The sequence below is a fragment of the Myxocyprinus asiaticus genome, chromosome 17 (genome assembly GCF_019703515.2).
Source record: "Myxocyprinus asiaticus isolate MX2 ecotype Aquarium Trade chromosome 17, UBuf_Myxa_2, whole genome shotgun sequence".
Lineage (NCBI taxonomy): Eukaryota > Metazoa > Chordata > Actinopteri > Cypriniformes > Catostomidae > Myxocyprinus > Myxocyprinus asiaticus.
In genome coordinates, this window is record NC_059360.1 from 23,840,171 (window position 1) to 23,862,271 (window position 22,101).

General features: G+C 37.7%; 1 protein-coding gene across 3 annotated transcripts in view; it reads left to right on the forward strand.

Moving 5' to 3' along the window:
* evla (Enah/Vasp-like a) overlaps nt 1-22,101 on the forward strand; it is a 70,052-nt gene that overhangs the window by 22,164 nt on the left and 25,787 nt on the right. The window contains exon 2 of one of the 3 annotated variants that reach the window (XM_051722158.1): nt 19,621-19,679. The exons of the other annotated variants lie outside the window; for them this stretch is intronic. The gene's annotated coding sequence lies outside the window, so the exon portion shown is untranslated. The remainder of the gene's footprint in view (nt 1-19,620; nt 19,680-22,101) is intronic. 3 annotated transcript variants of the gene reach the window in all.

Genomic DNA, 22,101 nt, shown 5'->3' on the forward strand with positions numbered 1-22,101 from the left:
AAAACCTTTGTAAGTTTTGTGTGCATGGAGCTCTAAAATACCTGTCCTATGTTGTGATACCTTTGCCTTGCGACCTGCTTCAGTAAATGTTATATCACCCCCAATGCTATTACGCCAGACAATAAACAGAAGCCCAACTGAGTGAATCAGAAAGGACGCAAATAAGGCTTCTAATTTAAATAGCGGCTAATGTTAAATATATCAGTGCCTCAAAAACATATCGATAAAATAATGTGCCGATCCATAATCAATATTTTATGACTTGCCTAATGAACATAGAATAATTATTGGAATATGTACACAAGAAAATGTGCCATTAGTTACTAGCCCTTCTGGACAGCTAGGGCCAAGCAAAATGACTGTATTACCCATTCTTTGAGATGTAGAAAATGCATCTAAACCACACACATACACACACACACACACACCACTGCTAATGTGTTCTGTCAGTTGGCATGCTGGTGGCAGGTACAGGACAGGCATTTCAAGTAATCGCCATGACTGAGATAGCTTCTGCTGAAACCTGTCAGATCATGGGGTGGTTGTTAAGTGTGTGACTTGTGATCTCTTTATAGACATAGCCTAATTGAAATCTTTCATGGCTGCTGTCTTATTATGTAGTCAAAAGAATCTTAATAGTCACATTTAAGTCACAATGTAAAAAACAATAAAAATAAATTGTAATTTAACCTAAAAACTTTGCTTTATTTTGCAACATTTTAATTACCTAATTAAAAAGTATTTTATTTGAGATTACATTTCTCTAATAAACCAGACTGCATCAACTAGAACCAGTTTTTATGGGTTAGATCAAGTAGAAATAGATCCTTGAGCTTTTGTTCAGTGTAACCTGACTCAATATTTGTTTTACATATGGCTAAAAAATCATGTTTGGTTGATAAAATGTGCCTGCAATGTTTTTGTTTTCAACAAGTACTGTTTAGTTTGGTCAGGAATAGGGATGTCAATTTTCAGACATTTTCATTATCTATTGTTGTGGAAATCAACAATCAATTATTCGATTAATCGTTAACGTTAATAAGGCAAAACGCAGGTGGAGGGCTCCAAATAATATTTGCATCTAGCCTACTGTTTAAATATAATTTAAATTAATACACTTAAGAAGTGCAAGTATTGGCATTTTCCTCTTTTATGTGATTAACATTTTTTATTGATTCATAGAGTAAATAAAGAAAAGCAAATCATATATACAAAGAATCAATATTTAACCCCCACTATTACCCCTCCCCCTCCCCCTCCCCCTCCCAATCCACAACCCCGCCCTGACCCTCAACATTGTGTCACACATGAGTATATACACACACAAAAAAGCAAAAAAAGCAAAAAAAAATAAAATAAAATAAAAAATAAATATATATATATATATATATATATATATATATATATATATATATATATACACACACACATTACCGTTCAAAAATTTAGGGTCATTTACTCATGCTTTATTTTATTTGCTTTCACATATTACAATAATAGTAAAGTCATCAAAATTATGGAATAACATAAATGGAAATATGGGAATTATGTTGTGACTAAAAAAATCCAAAATCAAAACTATATTATATTTTAGCATTTTCAAAGTGGCCACACTTTGCCTAGATTTTGCAGAAATGTACTCTTGGCATTTTCTCAACCAACTTCTTGAGGTATCACCCTGGGATGCTTTTTAAACAGTATTGAAGGAGTTCGCATCTATATGCTGGGCACTTAGTGGCTGCTTTTCTTTATTATTCGGTCCAAGTCATCCATTTCAAAAACTTTTTTTTAAAATAAAATTTTAGTTTTGTAATTAAATAAATTAATATGTTGGCACAATTATATTTTTGTCTACAAAACTAATTTAAAACATTTAAGCATACGCCTTCAGATCAAAAGGTTTTTAAGATCATGAGAATCATTTCAGGCAAGTGACCCCAAACTTTGAACAGTAGTATATATATATATATATATATATATATAATAATCACACACATTTATACCTATACCTCTCTCTCCACTCCCCCTCCCCGAGAGCCCTCCAAAAACTACAGATAGTTACCCCAATTCCCAACAAACAAATCTAAGTTAACCAGTCTTATAAATGACGCTTCCTCAAAAGCCGCCACCCTCCCCATCTCCGTGCACCACTCCTGAAATGGTAACGCTCCCGCCGACCTCCATCCCCTTACAATAATTTGTCTGGAGATCATTACACTGGTCAGAACCCAATTTTTAATGTGTTCATTCCACACATCGATGACCCCCCCCATCGCCCTAAGCACAGAGTCTGAGGCAAAACGAAATCCGTGTGCCCAATACGTCACACATAAAACTCTGAACCTTCAACCAAAAGTCTTGGATCTTAACACACACCAAAAAGCATCTCTAGATGCAGACTTGATGTTTTTTAGAATCCTAGCCCACACTCCCTCCTCCAATACCAAGTTCAAATCTTTCTCTAATAATCTCTTGATAGAAGTTAAAGCTCCATCCCCCAGACCCTGAATTAGCAGGGAGTAATACACTGATGCCTTATGACCTTTTCCAAAAGCAGTAATCACCATTCCCAGAGTATCTGCTGCTTTAGGGGGGTGTATGCTACTCCCAAAAATAGTACAGAGCAGGTGGCGCAGCTGTAAATACCTAAAGAACTGAGATCTGGGAATCCCAAAATGTTAAACCAAATTTTCAAAAGATCTCAACACTCCACTCTCATATAGGTAACCTCCCTCACAATCCACTCTAACCAGCAGAAAGGGGACTTATTAAAACATAATTTTGGGTTCAGCAATATGCTCGAGGCAACATTTATATAAATGTCCGAATTACACTCTGGACACTTTTGTACATACAGAGCGCAAATGCGAGATAACGGGGTGTAACTTAACTTCTCCGGTTAGTTTAAAAGAAAGGCTTTGCAATGGCGAAATAGGGGCAAGAGCTTCCAGCTCAATACAAAACCAGGGAGGGGCTCTCTCAGGTGGATGCGACCAGTGAGCCACATGTCTGAGACCAAATGCATAATAATAAAACAACATCTTGGGTAGGCCAAGCCCACCTTTGTCAATCGGCCTATACAATTTACAGAAATGTAATCTGTTACCATTCCAAATGAAGGACTTCGCTATGCTATCAAATTGCTTGAAATAAGAAAGGGGGACATCTATACGGAGAGATTGTAGCAGGTAGTTGAATTTTGGAATACAATTCATTTTAATAACATTAACCTTCTCAATCATAGATAAATGTAATGAAGCCCACCTGCCCACATCGCTCGAAAAACTTTTTATGAAAGGGTCAAAATTAACTCTAACTAACTTTTGCTGGGAATAAAATACCCAAATACTTAATGCCCTGTTTGGGCCACTGGAAGGCGCCCAGCTGAAAAGCCGTTACCGGGCACTACGCTGTTAGAGCCAAAGCTTCGGATTTAGACCAATTAACCCTGTATCCTGAGAACTTAGAAAAGGAATTAATAATTCTGTGGAGGCAAGGCATAGATCTAGTAGGGTCAGAGACGAATAATAAAGTATCATCTGCATAAAGCAAAAGCTTATGTGCCACACTTCCCGCCACCACCCCTGGAAAATCATCCTCCTTTCTTATCGCAACTGCTAATGGTTCCAGGGCAAGACAAAACAATAATGGGGAAAGAGGGCAACCCTGCTGGGCCCTATCCAGAGTAAAATAATCTGAAATTAATCCATTCATTTGTACCGCCGCTACCGGGTGTCTATAAAGTAACTTAATCCAACCAATAAAAGTATTCCCAAACCCATACCATTTCCAAAATCTTAAAAGATAATTCCATTCTACCATATCAAACACCTTTTCGGTGTCAAGTGAGATGGCAGTGACCGGAGTCTGGTCATTCGCCACTGACCACATGATATTGATGAAACGCCTAATGTTATCAGAAGAGCTACGGCCCCGAATGAACACCACCTGATCTGTATGTATAAGAGATATCATAACCTTACTTAATTGGTTAGCCATAATGTTTGAAAATATTTAAATGTCTAGCTGGATCAGGGAATTTAGACGGTAAATCTTACACTCGCTTGGATCTTTGTCCTTTCTAAGAATCAGACTGATCCGGGCTTGCGTCATGGTTGGCGGAAGCATTCCATTCTTTTTTTTTTTTTTTTTTTTGTCATTAACAATTTTTGTTGATACCAAACTCAAATCAACACAGACAGCACATGAAAACATGGAATCAACTTTCATCAATATATGCCCACCCCCCCTGCCCCCCCACCACCCATCACACCACAGTTGACAGACACACATACAAGCAGACAGTCCAAAGAAAATACGCCCCCCGCCATCCATAACACATCCCAGTTGACAGACACACATATAAGCAGACAGTCCAAAGAAAATACTCAATGACATATAAAAAGACACAAAAAATTAACCAACAAAAAAGAAAAAGGGTTCCACATCTTGTCAAAGGCACCCAAACTGCCCAGCCGTCTATGTGACATCTTTTCAAAGGCCGCCACTCTGCCCAACTCATGAAATGAGGGAGCACCAGCCGACTTCCATCCCCCAAGAATCACCTTCCTGCCGATCATCATGCTGGTAAGGACCCAGTTTTTTATGTGTATATTCCCTACGTTAATACCCGCCCAATCACCCAAAATACAAAATCTGAGTGCTCAAGACCTCACACACATAACTCTGAACCCTCGACCAAAACTCTTGAATCTTAGTACAGAACCAAAAAACATGGGCTATGTCTCCATCCTCCAACTGGCATCGCCAGCAAGTAGGTGTGTCTTTAAGGCCAAGCCTATCCAATCAAGAGGGAGTCCAATAAAAATGATGCAGAATATTAAATTGATTTTCATACAGGTCACCCAGCATAGCAACTCCCTTCTCAACCCATTCTGTCCAGCAGAAAGGGGACTTGTTAATGCACAATTTAGAGTTTAACCTAATACTTGCGGCAATGTTCAGGTAAATGTCAGAATTGAACACGCGGGAAACTTTTGTCCACACTAAATGCATGTGCGAGATAACGGGATGTGTCTCTACTTCTCCAGGCAAAAGCATAATAGTAAAACAAAATCTTGGGGAGACCTGACCCACCTTTGTCAATTGGTCTGTGTAACTTGTTAGAATACATCCGAGGATGTTTACTATTCCAGATAAAGGATTTAGCTATAGCATTCAATCCTTTATGATTCCGTATAAACTTCTAGCAAAAGTGGAGCCAATTCTGTAGCATAAGATCTAAAAAAAAACTCATCGGCAAAGCCATCTGGACTTTGAGCCTTGCCTGTCGGCAACACCTTAAATACCTCGCCAAGCTCCAAGGTTATTTCAGAATCAAGAGATTTTTTTTGCTTAGCTGTCAGTTTAGAAAGTTCTAATGGTTCCACAAAGTTTCTAATATCCTCATCAGTAGACGAAGACGTAGAACTATAGAGATCAAGACAGAATTCTTTAAAAGCATTATTAATATCAATGGCCGAGGTAAATATTTCACCACCAGCAGATTTCACAGAGGGAATGGTAGAAAAAGACTCTCTGTTTTATATCTAGCCAGAAGTTTTCCTGCCTTATCCCCTGACTCAAAGTATGACTGTCATGCCCTGAATAGCCAAAACTCCACCTTCCGTGACAAAATAGTGTTATATTTGTATTTCAATCAGTTCAATTCTCTGAAGCCATCAGACGACGTTTGGCACTTCAGTTCTGCCTCGGCACTTTTAATATTCCCTTCCAACTCCACGAGTTCTCATGCTTTGGATTTTTTGGTGAATGAGGAATACTGTCTGATCTGGCCCTTAAGAACCACCTTAAGTGCCTCCCAAGCCACACCCACAGAGGATACTGAGGACCAGTTGGTCTCCATATAAACATTGATTTCAGCCTTTAACATTTGTTGGAATTCAGGATTTTGCAAAAGGGATACATTAAAGCACCAACTCAATGATTTCCTTTTCTCCATATGTGGCAGCACCTCCAAACTCACCAGGGTGTGATCTGAGACTAAAATGTTTCCAATTGAGCAATCAACAACAGATGAAATGAGGGACTTAGATATAAAGAAAAAATTCTGTTCTGGAATAAATCTTATGTACTGATGAAAATTTGTTATAGTCCCTATCAGATGGGTTCAAAAGTCTCCAAATATCTGTAAGACCAAGATTTTTACACATCCTGTGAAGCGTCAATGTTGCTCTAGGGGGCTTGCACACTTTTGCTTCACTATGATCAAGGACTGAGTCCATCAACAGATTAATGTCTCCTCCCATTATTATATCATGAGGGGTGCCAGCGGCTTGCAGCGGTGCCAGCGGCTTGCACCCTTCCAGATCTATAAAAAAGCCCTGATCATCAATGTTAGGTGCGTAAATATTAGCCAAAGACTTTGTCCCTGAATTTCTGCTAAAACAATAATGACTCTTCCTAATTTATCTTTAATCTGTTTGAGACATTTGAATTATATATGCTTACTTATCAGTGTAATGACTCCCCTGCTCTTACTTGAGCCAGCACAAAAGAAAACATGCCCACCCCAATTTTTCAGCTTCCTGCGGGGAACAATGCATTTCCTGAAGAAACACTATATCATATTTATTACGCTTAAGAAGAGAAATAACCTTCCTTATTTATATGGGGTGCTCTAAGCCATTCACATTCCACGTGGAGAGAGACAATCCGCTCATAATAACATATAACATTTTGACAAATGAGAAAAAATAGATTGTGTGTCAAAAACAAAATTATAAAGATCACATTCCAACATTAGTGGAACAATCAAACCCCGAACTTCCCCCAGAACCAAACAAACATCAAAAACAAAAACGTGCGCATTAACCCCATGCACGACAGCGCGAACTGGCGTACATCCCTCTAAACTCAAGCAGTCCATGCACGCCTACGAGAGCGGATTGCTCAAGTCCGATGTTTCTATTCAAATTTAGTGCGACAGAGTTACACAACAACAGATAATCTATAAAACAAACTCCAGCCAATAGGTGGAATAAACACAAAAAACATGTAGATTCATCCACAGAACTGTCCCAAAGGTGTGTTATTCCACAAAAAACAAACATCAGCCGCTAGGCGGAACCACCACAAATAAAAGAGAAAAAAACAAACAAAACAAAAGGGGTGCTCAGTTTCCTCAGACAGTCAAACTAATGTTCAGTGAGCTGGCCCATTCGGCTACAATGTGAGTACCACAAAATAACTTACTCCATTGACTTTATGAAGGACATCGCTTGCTGGGGACATGTAAATGTTTTGCAGCCATCCTTAGCATCTGTTCTCAATTTGGCCGGGAACATCAGTGCAAAAGCGACCTTCCGTTGATGTGAGAGTTTCTTGCATTCCTTGAATTGATCACGTTTCTCTCTTGTCGAATTTGCAAAATCAGGGAACAAGAAAATGCTGTGGTTCTTCCAAAAAAGCCTTCCTTTACACCTCGCCTCACGCAACACAAGATCTTTATCAGATGATCTCAGAAATTTGGCCAGAATGGTTCGTGGCCTGTCTCCCTCAGTGGATTGCCGAGCCGGAACCCTGTGAGCTTGCTCGATTTCCAGCTTATAGCCTGTTATGTCAAGCAGATTCGGAAAAGCCCGTCCAGGAATTTCACCATATCCTGACCCTCTTCAGCTTCCACCGACATTATTCCAACGGTTACAGTTCTCCATGTCCTCCATTTTCTCCCAGACGCGCTCCAAATCCACCTGGGTTGCTAGCTGATTAGCAGCTAGTTCCCTCTCCGATGACTCCAGATAATCGATCTGTTTCTCGACATCCCCCACTCTTGTGACCACCTCAGTGAATTTCGTCTCCATGGCAGTGATCGATCGACATATTACAGCAAGATCTTCCAAGTCAGCATTGACCTTCATCATTGCATTGCCGGCAAGTTCAACATTTCTCGCCGAATTTCCCACACTTCCCCAACCAAATCGAGTCCTGGGCTTGCGGCCTTCTCAGGGGTATCAGCTTGAGCACGTAAGTGTCTTTTAATGTCTCCAGAGCCCGAGGTTTTTGAATTCTTTGACATATTGTCCTCCTAGAACAGTTATGGAACAGAGTGTATCGAATCTCACCGGTTTATATCATTAAAAGTGTTCAAACTAGCAAAGTGCGCAGAGCTCACCGTTCACATGTCCGAACCTTGCATGGCGTCACGTGACTCTGGCATTTTCCTCTTAAAATATTCTTAGTTCTGTGTACATTTAGGCTATGTTTCGTATGCATTTGTGAATAGTTTAATTACTGTTAATGAATTTCTGTTAATAATAACTTCTATAGCCTACAAGATACAAATTTGAGTTCATTAAAACTTCACGTTGTGGATCGTGGAATATTTCGGTCCTTTGGACTTATTTTTTTGTTTGAAATTAAGTCAAATCATAACACACTACATAAACACAGTACATAACATACAGCTTCTCTGGTGATGGTGAGGTAAATGTACCTTGGTGCTTTCCCGGCGATCACTAATGTAATTGTAGGGTGGCATGAAACAAGGAGACCGGCGGATCAACAGCTCTTGTTGTCATGTTGTATTTTAACACACTATCACGGTGTATGCAGAGAACATAATGTTCATTTATAGCAGTGGTTCTCAAGCTTTTTTTGATGAATGCCAAATTCAAATGGTTTCCACTTCTCGCGCCCTGCTTCTCACTGATTCTCACAAAGCTGCGAGTTTAAGAGCTTGAGCTTTAAGAACTTTGCGCTCGCGCTGCTCTGTCCATTGAGCCGTATCCATCTACAGAGCCATATAGGTGCATTAGCCGAGGTTGTGCCTCCGCCTGTGTATTTGACGCTGCTAAACCAAATGCTTCAGATGCGTTGCTAGACATCAAAATCAGATGAACCAAGGTACAAATGCATACCAACCTGTATAATTGAGAACCAACTGATATACTCCAAGTCTAGATAAACATTTTAATGCAAAGAGGCATCCTCTGAACCCCCTGTTGAGAACCCCTGATTTATCCACCTTATTTTGCAATGTGTAAGTAAGCAACAGCTGCATTTCTGGCGAATGTGTAAAAGAATATGTAAATAAATAGAAGGATAATAATACCAGAATTTAGTGATATAAGTTTATAAACTATCACACAACCACGGGATGTACAGCAGAATTATGTGCCAATGTTGGATACGTTTCTTACATCAGCATTTATAGAGTAAGTAAATCATTCATTTGTTGCTGTGTGTTGTATTGAAGAGACGGTAATAAAATCTGCTTCTTACTTTACAGAGATCGTGACGATGCAGTGTTTCTTGTCTTCATGTAAACCTCCATTCAAATGTACCTGCATAACCTCAAATGATGCCTTTATTTGTTTATTTTCAAAGGCGATGTTTCATAAGCCATGCTGAATGCGAGGTCTGCGTGTCAGTTTACTATACACCGCTAAGAAAGAGAGAATGCTCTCTGACAAGAACGGAGAGTAAAATGCGTTTATTATTTTGTAAAGAAAGTTAAAGCAGCATTTGCCCCAGCGGCTTTCTGCTCTCTACTGGTTGTGTAAAGTTTGTGGAGGCGTGTCAGACTGTGTGGAGGACTGTCCGTGTCAGTGCCTGATCTCTCATTCATTCTGCCAGTGCAACAGTGTGATAAAACAATGTCAAAATGCGACAGACGGTAAAACTATACGCGTTCAAAACCAGTGAGTTTATGAAAATCATAATTAATTATAATAATATGACGACATATATTGCCAGCCTGTAATATAAAGCAGCATAATGTAGTATTTTTGTATCGCTAAAATAGCTGGAAGTGGCTTATACCGGAAGTGGCCCACATTCATGGTTGATAATGGTGGTGCCCTAGTTTCGCTGAAAAATAAGGTGGATAGAGATATGCTCCAACACTGATTACTTTGAGCTCACTTCATTTGTACAAGAGAGGAAGTGAAGGATGTGCTTCTGTGGCTGTGTCTCGTTTGGAAGGCTGCATGCTAGGTAGGACGCGTCCTTTGAAGGCTGCAGTATACCGAGTGTCCTCCTTTAAACAAGCCTCGTTTAAACGAGACGGCCTTCGTAGGACAAACGGAAACAGAACTCATCATGGTTGCTATGACAGCAAGACACTCTTTAACAAGCAAGAGCGCTTTCAGTGAGAAGGGAACAAAGTCCATTTAGAAGGGAATGTATGAGGTACATTTTAGGAGAGTTATAATGATGTAAAGAGAAAAGAAAATAGATTTTACAGGTGTACTTTTAGTCTAATACTTTATTTTAATTATATATTAATATAATTAAACATATTATATACTCTGCACCCATCCATTGAGGTACTTCAACTTGGGAATTAACATTCCTTGCGTTTGAACATCATATTACGGGCAAATTGGCGTCATTTTTTTTTAGACATTTCTGTTGAAGCAAAGAATTGTGGGTTGTGAGTGCCCACGAAGGATAAACCTCATGCATCCTCCGTATTCCCGTGAAAGAAGGTCGCATTCGAAGGCTGCATTCGAAGTGTCCTACTCGCTTTTCTGAAACGAGACAGCCTCGATGACGTATGCGGCCGACAAATGCGACCTCCGGAGGACACATCCTTCCAAACAAGACACAGCTTGTGTGTTTTTTCTTCTGTGTTGCAGACAAGGCGTGACATACAATGCGCAAGCGGCAGTGCGCCCTCTAGCGGCGGATGACTGTATAGACAGTCTTTTCAATGTCTGCTGGCATGATTACTGAACGCATTTGTTCTGAAATTGATTAATCAACGATCAAAAAGCTTAATCGATCAAATTTTTAATGATGATTAATCGATTATTGATTAATCATTAACATCCCTTGTCAGGAAGTTTTATAAATACCATGAAAAAACTGGTTTGCCATAGTGGATTAGTTACAATGAATGAATGTTAACCTAACATTCATATGGTAACAACTAAATTAACTGGTTTCATTCAAGTCAAAAAGCTCATTTGACATGTCTGAATCAACCTGACTATATTAGGTTACACCAACAAAAACTAATTCTAAGGGTTAGATCAGGTAGACATAGCTCTTTAAGGGAAAAATAACACTTTTTACTTTGTAGGAATACGAGACAGATTAATTACATTCCTATTCCTAGTTACTCATTTTGACAGTCCTCAGTGCTCCAAGGGTAGCATTGCCTTTCATTTACTCTCTGCTGAGATTCCTTTGTTGCAGGAAATGGTAAATCCTCATTAATTTAGATTGTGGCCTGGAATGTACAGACCTTCCTGGAAGTTGGCCTGTAATCCAGCTCAGGCCCATGTAGCTCCCTGTGATTGGGATGTGTATTGCCAGAGATTTAGCTTGGTTCCCATCCTTTCCAAAATGATTACTTGGTTACAAGCTAAAAAAAAAAAAGCCTCCCCATTCCCTGAAAACTCATATAATTCAGCTCCATCTTCCCACACTCTAAGAACAGGGGACTTTCATATTTTACTTGCTTTACAGACATTTACAGGGCTCGCTTTGTGTAGCATTTTGCTACGAGCCAAAAATAACGGCAGCTGTAATTTTGAGTGAACTCCTGTTGAGTCTCAGTGTAACATTTCTCTCATCCATGAAGATCTCAAAGCAAGTATTGAGGGGGGAATTTAGAATGAATCTAGAATGAATTGTGCCTGCTGATAGTGCTGTTTATTTGCACATACTGTCTGTGCTGTTTTAGCAGCCTATTCACAAAACCAATTATGCAAATCACATAATGCCAGAAACAAGCCCAAAAATCTGTGCTGAAAACTGTGGTACATGCAACAGACTACCGCAATCTGTCGATCCAGGCACCTGAATGGCCACTTTTAAATACTGAATGTGTGCTACACTTTCAGAGATAGGCCCAGTTATAACTTCATACAATCAGTATGTTTACATGCATTTTAAAAGTTAAATGTCAGACAGACTAAAACAATAATTTGTAAACACTTTAGTCCAACTAATGTTTTATCAGTCTGATTTTTGTAAAGTCGGACTAGCAGACCTAGATAATGTGATTGTAGTACTGCTTCGTCCAGCATGTATACTTTTGTACGGGTTAATTGGACCGCAATTGGCCTCTGCTTTGTTCTGATGCGCCGAAAGGTGACACTTGACGTGTTACTGGGACTTCCAAAGCTGAAGTCCTTCCTTCAAAAATGTTATTATGTATTGTTTCATGCATACTTGGACAGACGGATGAAGAGCGCAGCTTGACTATGCAAAAACCTGCTGTAGCTCAAATATAACTGCATATGAAAATTTACTGAGTGACTTTAATTTAATTTGCAAATGTAATAAATACCAGTGCAGAGAGTGCCTGGTTAATCTTGATTGCAGGTGGTAAGTGCCAGTTTTTGCGCCAAAATGCAGCATACAAATGTGGCGCAACCATTTTAGTGAATTCATCCCTATGTCTTTAAGTGATTACACTTTTGTGTATTTGCTTTAAAGACATCCTGATGAGATAAACCAGAACACAACAATAGATACTGAACAGACAGTTATTAAGGTATTATCATGCATTGTGGAATTTTCAACTGACATCTGAGCAAAAGAGACAGTGAAGATCTTGTGGCCAGACGTAAGCAGAGCAGGACCTTGTGTTTGGCCTTGAGCTGAGACAAAATGTTTGCTCTGAGACAAAATGAATCTGTATTGGGAGGGAGTTTGGTTGTGTGGAGATCAGGTTCACTCAGGGTGTGATGTTGGCGGAAGCCAAGTGGGAAATGCCAGGCTTTTCACAGCTTTTATTAATTATGAAGGCTCATCAAGTGGGATTCTGAAAACAGCTTCTCTCTCTTCTCTTTTATTACTATACAGAGCTCAAGAATCTTGGCTGTGTCTTTTTATTTTTATTCTCATCAGAGTGTGTTTTCATTGCATCTTAGTTTTCAGAAACAATGCCATGTTTTTCTTCATTTCATTTGTGCAATTTCCCTTTTATATATGTATTATTCAGATTTAGAAACTTCTTACCATCCAACAGTGCAGCAGTGCTATGCGTTTTCACGTCAGCTAAATCACTTGTTTTTGCAATTTGTTGATGTGCTCACATTGTCACATATTACTAAATGCGATCAGATTAAGCTTGCACAGGTGTGCATAATAGTCTAGAGCTCATGAAGCAATTTCATAATGAAAGGCAAATAATACGTATTATGCAACAAACAGTTAAGTCTGACCTGTTCCAGTGTGTTAAGCAGACCTGTTCATACCAATCTGCCAGGCAACAATAGCTGTGACCATGACATTGCTTAGCAATACTCATTTCCCAGAATCTTTGATCTTTCTTATGGTAACCCCTAGCCATCATAAAACATTTTTACTTGGGCCGTCAAACTTATACGCTCGCTTGAGGTGGATACATTTAGTATTCGATAAGAAGAAATGCGCATAAACTTTGATGGAAACACATTTACAGAATAAACTCCTATTGAATTTATTAGGAATACAAGATGTGCATCAAAAATCATGTGACTTATGAACAGTTAGTTCATAATTGGACTAATCAGAGGACCAATTATCGCGTGTTGAAATGTTGCTCTGGTCATTTTAAAATACCGGTTATCTAAAAATCCAAAGCCTGTATAGAGTTTGCAGAGAAAGATAAGTCGAATACAAACTTGAACTGTGCTGCAGAGTAGGTTTATTAACACTTTAAAAAAATATCTAATAGATCCGCACGTTAAAGTCTTAAGGACGGAGAAAAGCACGCATGTTCCACTCCCACAACTGTGGACACGTTGTTGCTCCCAGTCATGAGACAAAGTTTACAGTGTTTTGTCTGCGTGCTATAAACGCGAATAGTTTATTAAAAAATTTTACAATTTCCCCGGATGTGACAGTTTTGTTCTTTTGAACACGGGATGGAAACGCAGCTTTATTTGCACTTCGTTCTTGCAATATTCTGATTTTTTGCATACATTTTTTTCACAACTTGGATGGAAACATAAATAATGTTTTGTTTGTTCTATTTCCATAACATTTTTGGCCATCTCTCGGTTAGTCTGGTTTGGCAAGGTGCATTTGTGCACCTGTAGTTACAGCCAATATGATCACACAGGAAACCGACATGTTGCTTCAGAATGTTCATGTACCTTAAAAATGATCCCATTCTGCCAAATAACTGACAATATTCAAATGTGCTAACCTTTCCCTGTGGTGGTAGTGAGCAACCTCGACACGGGTTGTAATTGTGTTCACATAAACAATGGTAAACGTGATTCAAAGGTTGTATTTTCCCTGTAAAATTACATTTTTACTCCAATGATGGTTAGGTTTAGGTAGGGCTGCACGATTATAGCAAAAATCATAATTGTTGATTAATGCCCTTGATATTGTAATCACGATTATTAATGTCGAATAAAATATTAAATTACCGTGACATCACAAAGTAAGCAACCGTGCGGTTCTTCAGAGTTGCAGATTTTATTGGTGGATATGAGCTGCGCTCCAGTTTCTTTCAAGCATCTTTTAAGCATTAAATATTGTAATAATGTTTGTTAATGTTAGGCCAAATAAAAATTATTTTAAATGGATATCTATGGTATACATATACATATCTATGAATACAGATTCAATATTCAAACTTATTAACAGCCGATTTAAATCGACCAAGTTACTGCGTTCGGAAAGCCCTTTGGTGTCGAGACAGGGGACCACTCATCCCGTTAGATCATCAGTGGTGATCTTGTTCATGTAAGATCATCGTTAGATCATTTTTGGCCTCAGTGGTTGCACTTTGGAAATTAAAAACAGTCATTTGTGATTGGAGTTTGTGCGATTGATGAAAATGTTAAATCTACTAATACCAGCTGCGTGGCAAATGGGTCTTATTAGAGCAGACACAATAACAATAACGGTGATTCCTGAAATATGCTGTTTATGCCATATTCTTTATGTTGGCTTCACCTCCAAAACAAACTTAGAACAGTTAAGCTGAATTACTTTATTGCTATTTTGTACAAATCAAATACACATTGGCCTACTTACTAACATGACAAAACAAAACTGTTATTACATTTTTAATAAATTGTACACAGAAATCGAGCAACGCGACAGACTCTCCCATTACAATGACTGATGTCACTCATTGCAGGTTTAAACTGTTTGAGACCTGCATTTCAACACAGGTTCAATTACGCACCGCACAATGATCTGCACTCGCGAATGCTCTCATTAAAAACAAAGTTGTCTAATCAGCATAATAAATCAATTATTTACACTGCGTCTATGCCTTGATTAGAATGGGAGCGTTTTAGTTTTTTCGTGTTGCTCATTTGCAGTATATTTAACATCTATGTTCAAAACGAGCTGTGAAATATGCAATGAATCCAAAATCATTCCAAAGTGCTTTTCGCTCTTGTTCTACAGCTTCTTTTCGAGTGTCAGGTGATGTTTCTTCAGTATTAATTTTCGTGTGCCACCGCAATCAGAGGTGGAAAATAAAGCAAACATTTGGGCATTCAGACGGTTAAAACTTGCGCTTTAGGATCAGTTGTCATTACTGATAGGACGGAGGACTAATTTAAGCGGCTCTGATTGGCCATTGCCATTTTATTGCTCAGCGGACATGTTAGTTATTGGTTAGAATACTCAACCGCTGCAAAAACACGTTGTAAATAGAAACCATTGATGCAACAGGAGCAGACTTAAATTGAATGCTGTAATCGTCAGTTTTCACGATTACATAATCGTGGCAGCCATAATCGTAATTGTGATTCGCTTTTTCGATTAATTGTGCAGCCCTAGGTTTAGGGTTGGGGTTTGGGTTAGGGGGTAGAGTTAATAAAATATGCTTCACTTTTGACTGTATTACATCAATTACAACTACAACACTTCCAACTTCAGCCACTGGGGGCAGTGATTCAAATTTCTGTAAGCACTGACCGATTTCATAAGCAGAACTTTCGACCTACTGTTGCTGAATTCATAGTGCAATCAGTCTGTAACAGGGGCTGAGCTGACTACAGAATCCTAAAAAGAGTGCTTTGCAATTAGGTTGAAGATCATGCTTGAATTGCTCCAATTGTAGGAAAATCCCTTATTGTGGAATTTATTTAGGCCTACGGGTCAGGGGTATGTGTAAATACAAGAGCAGTCAAAATTAACACAGTAACGCATTAAATTAATTTAAAATGTTTAACATGTTAATTATTTTTAATCTCGATTAAAACATTTACCAATTTTATTTGAAGAGTCTGTCGACGGTCCACTCAAATTTCATATAATTTAAACTTTGTACCCATTGCCGCTGCTGAGCTTTCAAAGCGTCAGCTAATGATTACCAGACAATTTGGATGAAGTAACATTACGTGGGCGGTGCCAGCACTAAAAGACGTTTGTCGTTTGTTGTGTCATGCTACTCTTATTATTTCTGTTATACATATACATATACCGACACGACCACTGTCTGCAGCACTTTTCATGTGGAGTTCAAAGAGGCCTTGACACCCTAAAGCGAATCATGTGAATTCCATATCCAAAGTGGATAGCCACAACCTGCCAACTGATTAATATTGTGGAAGACGAGGGTTTAAGAGATTTAATCCGCATTGCAAAGAATATGCAACCTATGTTTTTGTCAACCTCCAACTTAGACTTTGGGAAACATTTAATGTTACTTGAATTGGTGCTATTTTTGTGCATTTCTTTCTTTATATTGTGGAAGGCTTTATTTGTAAAATGTTAATAAAACATTATTGTTACATTTTGTTCTGTTTTATTTCCTAAGAAGGAAATAAATGCATTTTGACAGGAAAAGAAGTATATTTAGAGTCAAATTTCAGCACATTCAAAATCTGTGATTAATCGTGATTAACTATGAACAATTATGCAATTAATCACAATAAAATCTTTTAATCGACTGACAGCATTAGTACATTTATTTTGAACATATTATTTTTATGTAAATAATTAACGTAAGTTAACATGTTAAATTGACTGTTTTATTTTTTACTGATGATATATTTTATTTAGGTTACTTTAGGTTTATTTAGGTGTCTGTCACAAGGTATAAATTCAACAGGTTTAACAGTTTAACCATTTAACAGAACTCCCATGTCGATCGTGTAGTGTCCTTGCAAGATCAAACTCTTGTAGCGCTCTCCATCACTTAAAAAAAAAAAAAAAAACACACTGACAGACACATTCACGCAACTTTACACGCACCCATGCACATTAGAGAGCATTCAGCTACAGTAATGGGGTCATAGCTTGAAGGCGTAGGAAAACTCTGTCCCATATTGGTGCTCTATGGAGTAAAAGCATTCAAGTGGAGGAGCTCAGATCTGTGGGATTCAGACTCTCAGTGTGGCCTCCTCTCAGCCACCTGCCTGTTGGACACAGCAGCAGATTAATTCAGTGTGAAGGACTGCAAAGTGAAAAGATTGATCAAATGCAAATTATTGGTTAGTGTTTTTTGTTTGTTTTTTTACTTAATTTATTAAGTAAAAAGTCCTCTAACAAAAATCCAAACTTCACATTTCTGATTTTAAACCCTCTGGGTTTAATTGCCTGCTATGTTTACACTGTACGTGCATTACTGTATAATTGTATCATGTGTTTGTTTACCAATTGAGGGACATGTAGAACTTAATGTGTATCAAACCCAGAATATTCCTTCAATGTTGCTAATTCTAGCTCCAAATGTGCCTTTAAACTGTAAAGCTGACTTGTTAAAATTTTGTGTAACACCATTGTAAGTTTGGGATGGATTACAGAATCTAAACAAATAGCCATGATGTTTGATTAAATAAGGAAAATGTCAATTTTAAGCATAATGAATTAACTTATGTATTGTTCTAAACTTAATTTTTTTAGAGCACTTTTGAACTTTCTGTGTTTCTGTGAACATACAAACTCTGCTCAGTTTTCACTGTTAATTTTTGGTCTGGAACAAACTATAAAGCATTCAAAGTTTTAAATGTCCCTCTCTGACTCTTATATTTATAGCTTGCTATTACAAGATGTGTTGGTCAGGTGACCCTTTAGAAGTGCAGATTTTGTTGGTAAGCTTTGGCATACTGATTCCTTTTGATAATGATTATTCTCTTTATATATTTACCTACAAACAGTAATGAGACAATATTGGCAAGTTTCCCCATGATTTTACACATAAATAGTAATAGAGAGAGAGGCATTCCGTAATGTGTTTTTAGAAGAAGTAAACTGAGATAGCCTGGTATCTAAAAATATAGGATGTTTATAGTCATCAGCACATAGTCATCAGGTTGTAATACAGTATATGACCAAGCATCATCAGTGGAGGAGAGACTGTATACTTTTATTTAAGACTTGCTCTGGAGGGAGAAATTAATCCGGTAGGGTAGGGAAGCTGCTTGCCACGCTGCCCTCTAACCCCATATGGATTCCAGAAATAGGCTCTGTCGTGAGGCAAGCATGACAGACACAAGAATGAAGAACTGAAGAGTAGTGAAAGACAGAATATGCAGTTGCGAAAGCATGAAACTTGCACACAGTGCAAATATGCTGTATCAACATTTAAAGAGTAACATTATATCAACAAGAATGTTAGACAAACAAAAAGGTACATTTTGAAAGTCAGAAAAGATTTACAGGAGTGTTTAAACAAGCAGAGTTTGAACAAACAGGTCCTTGCAAAAAACTGTGACTCACTTCTTCAACTTCTCATAAATTCCTGTTTCGGCTCAATGAAGGTTCTCTCTTTTCGTTAATCCAGCCCCCGCTAAATCACTTTTCAGTTTTTAAAGAAATAGTTCACCCAAAAATGAAAATTCTCTCATTATTCACTTACCCTGATGCCATCCCAGATGTGTATGACTGTCTTTCTTCAGCAGAACACAAATGAAGATTTTTAGAAGAAGATCTTCTGTCAGGTCCTTATAATGGAAGTACATAAGTGCCAGCACTTTGATGGTCCAAAAGTCACATTTAGGCAGCAATAAAGTAATCCACACGACTCAAGTCGATCAATGAATGTCTTCTGAAGCAAATCGATTGGTTTATATAAGAAACAAGTCAGTAATTAAAATGTTTTTAACTTTAAATTGGCGCTTCCATCCAGGTCTCTGATGTTGTTTGAAATGGCCAAACTCTCACGTGACGTTCATTCTTCTGTTGTAAATAAGCGCCGCTTCCGAATTCTCGTGTGAACTTGCCAAAGTTTTACTTCACGCTTTGCGTCAGCTGCTGGCAGGAAGGGTTTTTTAAAAGTTAATAATGCTTTAATTATCAATTTATTTTTTACACAAACATATCGATTTGCTTCAGAAGACAATGATTTATTGACAGGAGTTGTGTGAATTACGTTTATGCTGCCTAAATGTGACTTTTGGACCGTCAATGTGCTGGCACCCGTGTACTTCCATTATAAGAACCTGACAGAGCTCTATCTTCTTCTAAAAATCTTCATTTGTGTTCTGCTGTAGAAAGACAGTCATACACATCTGGGATGGCATCAGGGTAAATGAAGAATGAGAACATCTTCATTTTTGGGTGGACTATTCTTTTAACATATGGTCCAATGGACCATTTATGCACTAGTTTTCCTCAGTTTAATTGTCTGAATAGTCTGAATTGACTATTTTGGGATGTCAAAAGATAGGTAAGTTTGATTTAAGCTATCGTACATTCATCCACCGATCTATAGGAGTTTAATTATTGTTTTTGTGGTTTTAGAAAGACCATCTTTGGGCATCTGCAGCTGCTTTCTCAGTCATACAGCTGGGTGTAAAGAGGTTCGTGTGGTTGGATTTGGGTGGTTCTGTGGGAGATGGGTGTGGTGGCATGTTTTGGGGTGTTGGAGTCAGGATGGAAATTTGTCTTGCTTAAGTTAGAACATTGGCTGGAAACTGATCTTCTTAGTATGAGTTGCCATACACAGCCAAAATTTAAAGGGATAGTTCACATAAAAATGAAAATTCTCTCATCTTTAACACCCCCATGTTGTTCCAAACCTGTTTGACTTTATCTTCTCTGGAACACAAAAGGAGAAATTTTGCAGAATAACAGCCAAAGTCACCATTGGCTGTCATTGTATGGAGAAAAAAAAAAAAATAGATGTAAGGTTTGAACCGGAGATATTATTGTCAAGCCAGCCTTTTTATGCATATGTTAGTATAAAGAGAAGTGACTGACAGCATGTGCATGGGAGTATTTTTTAGACACAATGAAAGGTTATAAATGATGGAGTAGATACATAAAAAGTGGATCCACTTTTTCAGCTTTCTTTGTTTCTTTTTTGTCACACATTAAGACACTAATGAGCAAAACTTGTGAGGTAGATTGATTCTGGTCTTTCAGTAAACACCTCCTACTCTCTTAATGTTTATTGCACAGCCTGTCAACAAAAGATTTCTATTTAAAGAAGTTGAGAAGCTCATGTCTTTAATTAACCCTTGTGCGTCAATTTAAAAAAGTTACTCAGAGATCCTTAGAGGACAAAAATGCAGCGTCATAAAACTGCCATAATATTATTATATATTAATATTATTTTCCAAATTTAAAATGTATTTTTAAACAACATCAGTCCTGATCATAACTACCAAATTTTCATTCATTTTCATGATTTTAACCCTTTAAATGCTGTTCATATAATGCCACTGTTGTTCTTTATGAAAACAGAAAAAACAAAAAATGAATTACTTTCCATATACTTAATGGTAAGGGGATTTTTTTTTATTATTTTTTTTTTTTGTTTGTTTGTTTGTTTTTTATTATCACAGTCTGGGATATGTCAGTGGTTAGCAACAAAATTGATTTTGATGCATTATTATTTTTTGTGCAGTGTCAAAAAAAAAAAAAAAAAATTCACACTCAGTACCTTAGAGGACAAAAATGTCCGCATCAAAAAACTGCCATAAAAATATTATATATTAATATTATTTTCCACTTTCATTGACTTATATTTTTTAACCAACATCAGTCCTGATCATAACTACCAAATATTCATTCATTTTCAGGATTTTAACCCTTTAAATGCCAGTTTGTTTTCATAATGCCACTGTTGTTTTTTACAAACACACTAAAATTGATCAATACACATATACAAAACACTCTTTTAGCTGCATCATTTATTAAATTGTCCTGCAGTGCTCTATAATAAAGCAAACAGAATATAGGACAAAAGCATGTATATGCTCCATAGGCTAAACATGAGAAAAATGGCGCCATCTGGTGAAAAATATTAAACTTTTACATTTTGAAGCCAGGGCTCCGGAATGAAAGCGTAATATCATAGAATTCATGATTTTATGCTTTAATGGCACTGGGATCAAATACTGCAGTTTTAATGGGGACATTTTTGTCTTGAAGGTCCTGAGTGTAACTATTTTGTGTACATAGTGTATAATAGATGTATTATAGGAACTGAGGTTGAAATATCATAATTCCCCCAAAAATACACACCTCTGGCAAAATTTTTGTGGTTGGCATTAACACAGCCAAAATGATAGAAAAAACAAAAATGAAAAAGACAAAAATGTCCCGAAGGTCGCACAAGGGTTAAACCATGGTCTCATATCAAGTAGTCAACACTGTTGCATTCCTGCCTCACTGGTTAGTTGCCTGATGCACTATATAATTAGTACAGACAAAAAACCCACCCCCCGCTCAGTGTCTTCAAACAAATTCAGTGGAGCAATTACCACAGTAAAGGCGAAAGGCATTTTTGGAAGGTTTGTCATGGTTTGGCTGTTTCTGTGCCCTCGGTATAAACAGTCTTTTTAAGGACTTCCACATAACCTGATATTTCTAAGTCATAACTAGTTGACAGAGGTTGTATCTAATGTCCTGGACAATGAGAATCTACTTTATTGAATATGCACAGCTAAATATTTATGCACAAATACATACACAGAGATATTGTTGCACAAGAATTTCTTTGCTATATTCTCTTTTCAAAGTTTTTGTTAAGAGACACTTCCATTCTGACTTTTGTACATTTGATAGTGAGCAGGTATATAGGCAGCTGTCTTCTATGGCAGCATCCTAACTGAAATGAGTGATTCTGAACACTCTTCACAGGTAGCAGCTCCATGCAACATTCAAATAGCGCTCCTCACACGCAGTGCACTGGAGACTCCTATACTGGAGACTAAATACTTAAAAAAAACTTTTTTTTAAAGTATTTTAAAATTGATATGATTTTTTAAAACAAGA